Genomic DNA, 9,621 nt, shown 5'->3' with positions numbered 1-9,621 from the left:
AGATACTAGCGAAATCACCAAAATGACAAGTAAATCCATGCATGCACTAAATGCATTTCTCTATGTCAATTTGTGGCACATTTGTTCTTACTGACAAAATGCATTAAATAATGAATCTAGTTTGATTTTTTGTACAATATCTTTTCTAATTTCCTTCCCTGAAATCCAAGGACTGGTGTGGGCCCAATTTTCTTAAAAAACAACAATTTTTACTAGGCTTCTAATTCTGATCCAAACTTGTATTTTAGTCTTATAAAGAAGCATCTACTATGGTTACCAAAAAAAAAAAAAAAAAAGAAGCATCTACTTTATATGGGGTCTCCAATTTAACCCCTTTTTTTGTCTCGTAAAAAAATTAACTTTTGGTCGGTATTCAAATTTGGCACTTCCAATGACGCTATTAAAGATCCAATGTGTCATTCCACATGTACTGGACGGCTATATCCATTTTCTTTTCGTCCCATTACAAATTTGATAAGTCTACCTATTTTGGCTCATCACTTGTATTTCATTGAGCAGGATTTTTGCAGTGTAAATATGATTAAAACGACCAACCTACAATCATCTCAACTAGGGAACTAATGGAAGGTAATTGAGAAGCATAATTTTTTTTTGGTCAGATTAAGAAGCATAGTTAAACAGCAACTTACGGTCACCTTTCTGGTTTCATATTAGTTTTTTTTTTTTTTTTTGCAATTTGAAATCCAAATGACGTGAGCTGTTTTTCTAGCGTGATTTTATTACCAAGTGCCCTTGGGCTTCTGTAATGCAACTAATGAAGGAAATTCCGCAGTTTCCAATACACCTATTTATCATAGAGTAAATAAGGTGCGACTAATATTTTGTGATTAAATTAACCATATTAACATGCTTAACGAGTATTTTGAAGCTCTTTTTAACAGGACCCTTTTTGTATCGTGTAGATACCCAGAAAGTCGAAGCAGATATCGAGAAGGTTGAAGCTTGTGTGGATTCATGTTCGCATAATTGCAGGTCTCACATACAACAACTAGGGTTGCAAACCTTGAATGAGGAAGTAATGAAACAAAACACGCAGATTTATTTTTTGATGAGTGAACATTTGCTTTAACGCTTGGAAAAATGTTAACAAGACCCAACCTTTATAAACTGATAGGTAATTTATTTGAACATATGGCCTGCATGTTCCTGATCAGATTGACAATTGTAAACGAAGAAAACTTAAACGGGCAAAGCACGTGCTTTGCTGGTTGACTCTTGCAAAATTGAGTGAACCGTTCACTGAGATTTTGCACGTTGACTATGCATGCAACAACGGCTTCTGTCCACTTCTGAAATACCCTTTATGATTGTTTGAATGGTGGGATCGGACGATATAAAATAGGGCTATGTGCACTAGAAGGCCTAAAACTTGTCACAAAAATACAATTGAGTCCTAAAACTTGCAAAAGGTGTAATCGAGTCCTAAAATTTGTTAAATTGATTCAATCGAGTCCTAAAGTTAATATCGTCTAATTTACTAGCGGAAAATGCTAACATGGCGCCGACGTGTATTATTTTATTATTTTTCTTGATACACGTGGCAATGATGTGGCGTCCAACAAGCGCCACATCAGAAAAAAAATTTAAAACTATAAATTAAATTAGAAAAAAGCTATAAAATTTTTAAAATTTTTTTAAAAAAAGAGAAGAAGACCCAACCAGCGGCTGTGGCGGTGGCCAAGCCCTTGCCAGTGACCGCCACCACAGCCGTTGGGAAGGGCCAGCAGAGGTCGTTCGGGCCTTCCCAAAGCCTGGCGACCCTCGCCGGCCCCGGCGAGGGCCTGCAGCCTCAATCTGTGGGACGGTGCGACCCTCGCCCCATATATGAGCGAGGGTCACCGGCCCTCACCTGGGGCCGGTGAGGGCAGGTGAGGGACAGCGAGGCCTTGCCCAGCGTCGGGGTCGCCGGGCTTCGAGAAGGCCCAGGCGACCTCCGTCGGCCCTTCCCGGCAGCTATGGAGATGGCCACTGGCGAGGGCTTGGCCACCGCCACAGCCGCTGGTTTGGGCCTTCTTCTTCTTTTTTCTTTTTTTGTTTTTTAAATTTTTGTGGCTTTTTTCTAATTTAATTTATATTTTTAAATTTTTTCTGACGTGCTCGCTTGTTGGACGCCATGTCATCGCCACACGTCTCAAGAAAAGTAATAAAATAAGACATGTCAGTATTTTCAGTTAGTAAATTAGACGGTGTTAATTTTAAGACTCGAATAAATCAATTTGATAAAATTTAGGACTCGATTGCACCTTTTGCAAGTTTTAGGACTCAATTATATTTTTGTAACATGTTTTAGGATTTTTAGTGCATATATCCCTATAAAATATTATCTAAACACAAGAACTCAGACCCCACGAATTGGCTTAATGGTCAACGCATGGACTTGTGCATCTGTTACAGACTTACAATCTTCGTAAGACCGGGTCATCGTGTTGGCGACGGACACGGTGCCGTATAAAAGTTCAGAAAATCAAGAGGAGAGTCCTGAATGTTGGAGCTCGTGACAGATCAGGTGATCATGACGTCCAATGACAGATCGCAAATAAGAGTCTTGAAAGGATTAGAAGTAAACTTTGGAGATGGGTGGTCAGATGCAAGATACGCCCTCACCCGAATACAGGAGAGAGGGCCCGGATCCAGGAGATTGCCGCGACACCCTCCCCTGGTCTGGGCAAGGCCATGAGCCTCTCGCCGGCCAATACGAGAGGGTGTTGGCCCTTGCTTGGATCTGGGCAAGAGTTTGATGCCCTCATTTGTGGTTGGGTCAATAGGAGAGGGTGTTGGCCCTTGCTTGGATCTGGGCAAGAGTTTGATGCTCTCGTTTGTGGTTGGTGAGGGCTACGACACCCTTGCCTAGACCCTCATCAGGCATAGGCGAGGGTCAGACGGCGAAGTGGCCGACCCGGAGTTGTAAAAACCAAAAAAGAGAAAAGAAAAGAAAAAAAATTGAAAAAAATATTAAAAATTTGTAAAAAAATTTTGTGTCAGCACAGGCAGTGCCACGTAGGACAACTGACATCCATGTTAGTGATTTTCGACTAAAATTGGCTAGATAAACTATATTGGCAAACAGTTAAAAGATTTATGACTCTATTGGCACAATTGAAAGGTTTTAGACAGAATTGACACAAATTTAATAGGTTTAAAACATTTTTTGGTAATTTTCTCAATTACTAGGTGTAATTAGGGGCTGGAAAATATCGATAATATTTGAGTAACGCGAGTGTGATTATAATCTCCATTATATCGCTTGATCAATAGTTAAATTATTTGTTGCTCTTTCTGTGAACGTAGATCACACAAATCAAATTACGTAAATTTGGTGTCTAATTTATTCTCTTGTTTTGTCTGTTTCACTATTTGATTGCTTGTTTCCACAACATCTTCTTTGTAGCTAGCTAACCATTTAATGACTTAAAAACAACAACAATCTTTGACTCTGCACACACATAAGCCACATATGGTTTTCTCTTCCTTCCATAACACACACCAAAACACAAGATTAATGAGACCATGAAGAGAGAAGCGAACAATCGCCTGAGATCAAAGAATCGAAGAGAGAGGAGAGGATAATGTTCATGGCGGGACTGTTGATTTGCGCATTCCTCGTCGAGGCATATGAGGAATGTAAGAAAAGGTGTGCTCATGATTGTGCTATTAGAATTTTGCCATGGATTTGTTACGGCCTTCGTGGACGAGGGTGCCATGATGCCAAATCATCTGTCTTGACAGTGCTTTAGCAATGCAATCTGGTTGTATGGTGTCCGAGTGTTTCGATCGCCATTTAGGTATAATTTCTGCCTAATCATGACATCTACATCTTCACTTGAAGTTAACCCAAGCAACACTTAATTTTGAATTCTTAACTAATGAAACTCCCTAAAAGAATGTTTCGAGAGGATTAAGCATGTTTTACACATAAATTCATTGAATCTTCATGCAAATAATATAAGCCTTTTTTTCGTCAATGCATGTAGATACCATGAAGGTTGCAGCAGACACCAGCAAAGTCGAAGCAGGTGCGGCTTCGTGTTCGCTAGATTGCCAGAACTCTTATTCACCGCAATAGGGTCTTGGGAATTAGCCTACTTAAGTATACGCGAGGCAAATAAACAGCTAATACTTTTGTTGTTTGAAGCTAGAAGTATGTTAAGAAATGGTCCACCCTTTTGACAATGATGTTTATGGACTCAATAAGCAAGATTTAAACTCCGCCGCTGACCTATTGTCCATCAATTAAGAGAAGCACCATAAGTCCCTAATGAGGCCCGGGGGAAAATGATTTTTCATCAGGCCAGTTCTTACCACCACCAGAAAAGGTACACTTAGGGTGTGTTCGTTTCTTGGGTGATTTGAAAAATATTTTTCGAAAAATGATCGCTTATATTGTTTAGAAAAATAAATTAATGGAAATTTTTTTTATCGCCCATAAAAATAGTTAGGCATAAATTGTTATCGATGATGAAAATATTTTCCATTGACTAATTTTTCTAAACGATAAAAACAATAATCTTTCGGAAAATGTTTTCTAAATCACTTATTTTCTGCGAAACGATCGCAACCTTAGTTCTGGAGCATAAGCATGCTTTTTTGTCATTTTAATAGTAACAAAAAGCACTTTCATTTTCTAGTTACCGCATCGATTGAGATGGTGCTAGTATTTATGATCTATTTACTCCCAAAACGTTTAATTGCACCAAGACTAGAATGAATAACAAGATAAATTTGAAATAGGTTTGGCGACAGAGATATGACCCAGCCACTCTTTTTGATGTGTATTTGTCTACACAACGAGCGAAGAAATATTATTTTGTGAAATCTTGTCTTGAGTGGTCCCAACAACGTAAGACATGAACCGTGCAATTTTTTCCTGAAGTTAATTTCTTTACTCGGCTACAACGAAGCATCATAAAGTCAACAAGAAATGTATGACTTGGCTCACTGGAAAATGTATCCTGAAATTTTAAGGAGGAATCGGTGAGAAGAACGGATATTTTGTTCCTTCAAACCCGTTCAAAAGATTTAAAAACATCTCAAGTTTTGTTCCTTTGATCACGACAATGCAAGCTTGGTTGTGCCTTTGCTGGGCTCGGGATTGGCACCCGGGCTTGTGTCTCCGGCGTCCAAACTTGGGAACCGGGTATTGTACTCAAGACTTATTCTCAAATGTGTGTTTTAGAATTTTTCTGTAACAGAACATCAGAAAATGACTTCCACATAGTTTGCAAAATACTGCCAAACATAATTTGAAAATATTTTAAATCAAAGTTTATTTTTCATGAATCAAAATACGGCCTAAGGTTTGGACAAACTCCTTTGATTGAACTAGGGAGTGAATGTAATGAAATTATGTTCCCTAGTGAACTGATGAGTGTTGTTTGCCCATTGAATGAAGGAATGTTTTCTTGTGAGATCTTGATGGTACTAGCAACACAGCGTATCCTTCCCCCAAAAAAAGGTAACCCAGTGTAGGTTTTTTCTGTTTTCTATTTATTTCGGAGACAGAAACTGTAATAGTGGCGTTGACTGAGTCAATCGGGCAGCAAAAAAAATGAGAAAAAAATGATTGGTCAACAAAAGGCAAGAAAATGTGGACGCTTATAAAGGGGAAGGTAGGGCATTTAGAAAAGAAAAGAGAAAAGGAGAAAAAGAAAGAAAAGGGAAAGAAGAAAGCAAAAAGAAAAGAGAAATGAGTACACGCCTCAGGAAACTTGATAAGCCGGATTAACTTCATTTTACAACGCCTAGTAAGGTTTCAAGCCCTTTATTCATTAAATCGGAGTAATTTCCAAAGTTAAGCATAAATTTGAAGTTACGTCAAACTTAAACTGCGGGGTTCGATTTAAGAGTTATTAAGCTATGAAATTACATGGAAATAATAGTTTAAGGCGCTGTATAGCCGTGAGTTTTGACGGAAATCTATGTGAAGTTGCGGTTTAGTTGGAGTGAATTTTAAAATATTTGAGCGCGAGCTCAGCATTGCAGACAGCTTTGAAGATCTTCTTTGAGCGAGCATTTTGTTGACGCTTAGAAGTCATTTTGTCGGCGATTAAGCTTAGCTGTCGCGACCGACCTCCGTTCTTTATCGACATGCAAAAAAAGAAGAAGGGGATCTCGCCTAGTACGCGCTAAGTCTAGGTTCGAAACTTAACTCGGGCTCTCCCAAACCCATACCATATCGCGACCTACGGTTTAGGTTTTTAACCTGCAAGTGGTTTATATCAAGAAGTCGCCACTAATCGATTTGGGGTGGGTCGATTAGAAACCCAAATAAGGTGATGGGAGAATCACCCTATTCCTACGAACTAGAGATTAAATGAGTTCGGGGACTTGGTTACACTAGTTGGATAACTAATACCCTTTCGGTACCTTTTTACCCTGTTCATTTTTTGAAAACATTTATCAGGCAATTCGGATTGATTTTAGAACCTTTCTCCTAACATGTGAGGTGATCAAGCGAGTGCATAATCATAAACGATTAGTAATCAAAATAAATATGCAGCCTAAGGTTTTAACCCTAACTAAGGCGGACAATAATTAAAACACAACAATTTATGCAATTAAAGTCTAATAAAAAACATGTATAATAATAACACATCAGTAATAAAAATAACATGCAAAATACTACTGTATAACCCTATAAGCTTATCTAATTTAAACATGGCAACTTATGCAATTATAAAAACATGCATAATAATACAACAATAAATTAAAACACTCAAATATATCACATAATTTAGAAAAGAAAAAAATTTTTAAATATATTTTTTTAAAAAATAATAATAAGAAGTAAATACGGAAAAAAAAATTTAATTTTTTTTAAAATTTTAAATTTTTTTTTAAAAAAATAATATAATATAATATTAAAATCAGGTTGGGTCGCGGATCCGGGTCGGTCAGATCCGATCCGGGTCAACGGATCCGACCCAGGGCGTTGACCCGGGTCGGATCGGCTGATCCGGGTCAGGCATTGGAATCGGATCCGATCAGGACCGACCCGGATCCGTGAAATCGACCCGAATCGACTGATTTGGATCGGGTAATCGAATCCGGTTCGGATCTGACCGATCCAAACCAATGAACCGGTCGGTTCGACCGATCTTCGCGCCTCAGATGCCGGGAGGCCACTAACTGGATGAAATTCCGGCAATTTGCCGGCTGTTTCATCCGGCCAGTGGCACCAATCTCTTCAGGACATCTAGCTGAAGAGAGCCCAGCACCTAGCCGCCGGAGAACCGATCGGAACAGTCGCCGGCCGAGCTCCGACCGGGGCTTGTTTGAGCCCAAACATCGGTCGGAGCTTGGCTGGCGGACCCAGGTCGTATTTTGATCTTACCCAGTCTCCCGTGGTCATCCCAGAGCTTCCCCAGGGTCACTCAACCTCCGGCTAGCCTCGACACCACAAACCGGAGCTCAAACAAACGAGCCCCTATTGGGCATTTTATCGAACAGTTGGAGCGCAGGACTAAAACAGGGGCATTTTGGCCTGTTCCGAGGCCCCGCCGTCCTCCGGCGACCTGTCCTTACCTTTGGCGATGACACACGAACGGTGGGGGATGACGGTATGGGCCGGGATTCGCACAAAACGGTCGGCGCGAGTCCCGGCCAAACCATGCCAGAAAACAGGGGAAAACAGAGGACCGGAGGAGACTCACCGGTCGGCGGCACGTCTGGGAGGTCTCTGGCTGATCTACGGGCAACGGAAAGGCTGTCCAACGTTCTTCTCAGTCCCTGCAAACTCTCAAACCTCTCTTTTTCTCTCTGATTCTCCCTTCCTCTCTCTCTTTCTCTATGTGGCCGGGTCTATCCGCCTCTCCCTCTCCTCTTCTCTGGTCTTTTATTGCCGACGATGACGACGCCACTCTCTGCTCCATTAAATGCTCTGCACCGGCCTAAGCTCCTACCATGACTTTCGTGGCCAATTTGCGCGGTGTAGCGAGTATTCTGCGCTTCTCCAGTGGCGGTCGTGACAAAGGAGAACAGAGGAGAGAGAGGGGAGGCCAAACCGGGGGAGGTGGAGGAGAAAGGAAGCTGGGCCGGGCCAGACCCAGCTCGCGCGGGGGGGAAAAAAATGAAAGAAAAGCGGGCCGAGCCCGCGTGGGGGGAAAAAAGAAAAGGGCCGGGTCGACCCGGCCCAACTCGGTTTTTTTTTTTTAAAATTTTTTTGAAATTTTCTAATAGACCTATTAATATAAATGTGCCTAATTTCTATATGCAATGCATTTAAATAGAAATATTTTTTTTAGGAATTAAATAAAATTAACTCCTAAATTTTGTGTAATTAATTTTGGGCAAATTAAAATAGGTGTCAACATTAGCTTAGTCAATTCGTAGTTGATGCAGCATTTTACTTGATTTGGATATTGTTTCTTGCTTATTTGATAGGATTACGAGTTCGTCGACTTGAGATAGCTTTCGTAATTTGGTTTAGGCTTTTCCAGGTGAGTAGTGCTTATCTTTTCTTCAAGTTTGTAAAATTATATTTTAAAAATAATATGGATTAGATATATTTTGAGTTGTGAAATGGGTTTTTGTTGCATAAAATTTGGATCCAACATTTACTACCATTTTGATTATTTGAAATAGTATAGAAAGCATTTTTGGAGGAAAAATTACCAAAATAGTCTTAAACATATTGCAATTGTGCTAATTCAATCCTAATTTTTTTTTTGGTTAATTCAGTCATAAACCTTTGTATTTGTGCTAGTTCAGTCCATCCGGCCAATTTTGACAGGGCGGCGCTAACGTGGATGCCAGCCCTCCAGCCGATGCTGACGTGGCAATTTTTAAATATATATTTTTTTATTTTTTTTTTATTTTTTTCCTTTTCTTCTTCCTCTGGCCGGTCCAGTGACCGGCGACCGACTAGGGGCTAGGGGTCACTAGCCACTGGCAAGGGTGAGGTCAGCCGAGTAGCGGCCATGGCGAGGCTGCTTGGCCTCCATGAGATCTGGGCGAGATCGAGCGGCCTCGCCATGGTTGCTCGACCTTGCCGTCGGTCGCTACTCGCCTTGCTGTCACCCAGATCTGTGGCGACGGAGAGGTCGAGCAGCCATGGTGAGGCCGCTTAGCCTCGCCGTGGCCGTTGCTCGACCTCACCATGGTTGTTGCTTGGCCGACCTCGTCCGCGACGGCGAGGGCGAGCCTCACCAGTGGCCGGCGACACTGGCCGGTCACCGGTCCAGCCAGGGAAGAAGAAAAGGACAAAAAAATAAAAAAATATTTAAAAATTGCAACTTTAGCGTCGGCTGGAGGGCCAACGTCCATGTCAGTGCCGATCGGCCAAAATTGACCGGATGGACTGAACTAGCATAAATACAAAAGGTTTAGGACTGAATTAACAAAAAAAAGTTTATGATTGAATTGACACAATTGCAATAGGTTTAGGACTGTTTTGGTAATTTTTCCATTTTTGGAAATGATTTATGAGTTGATTATTGTGAAATGGTTTGAGAAATGCTTTGTGAAAGAGATTGCAAAAAGGTTTTATATAATGATTTATGAATTTGATTTATGAAAGGTATTCTATTGTGTAAGGGTATATGTTTGGTATTGTGAGAACGATTTATGATACATATTCTAGATTGGTTTTATGGAAAGAATTGA

The sequence above is a fragment of the Syzygium oleosum genome, unplaced genomic scaffold, assembly GCF_021117445.2.
Source record: "Syzygium oleosum isolate NSW1041296 unplaced genomic scaffold, Sole_v2.1 Sole_v2.49, whole genome shotgun sequence".
NCBI lineage: Eukaryota > Viridiplantae > Streptophyta > Magnoliopsida > Myrtales > Myrtaceae > Syzygium > Syzygium oleosum.
Note: the sequence above shows the minus strand (reverse complement) of the source record.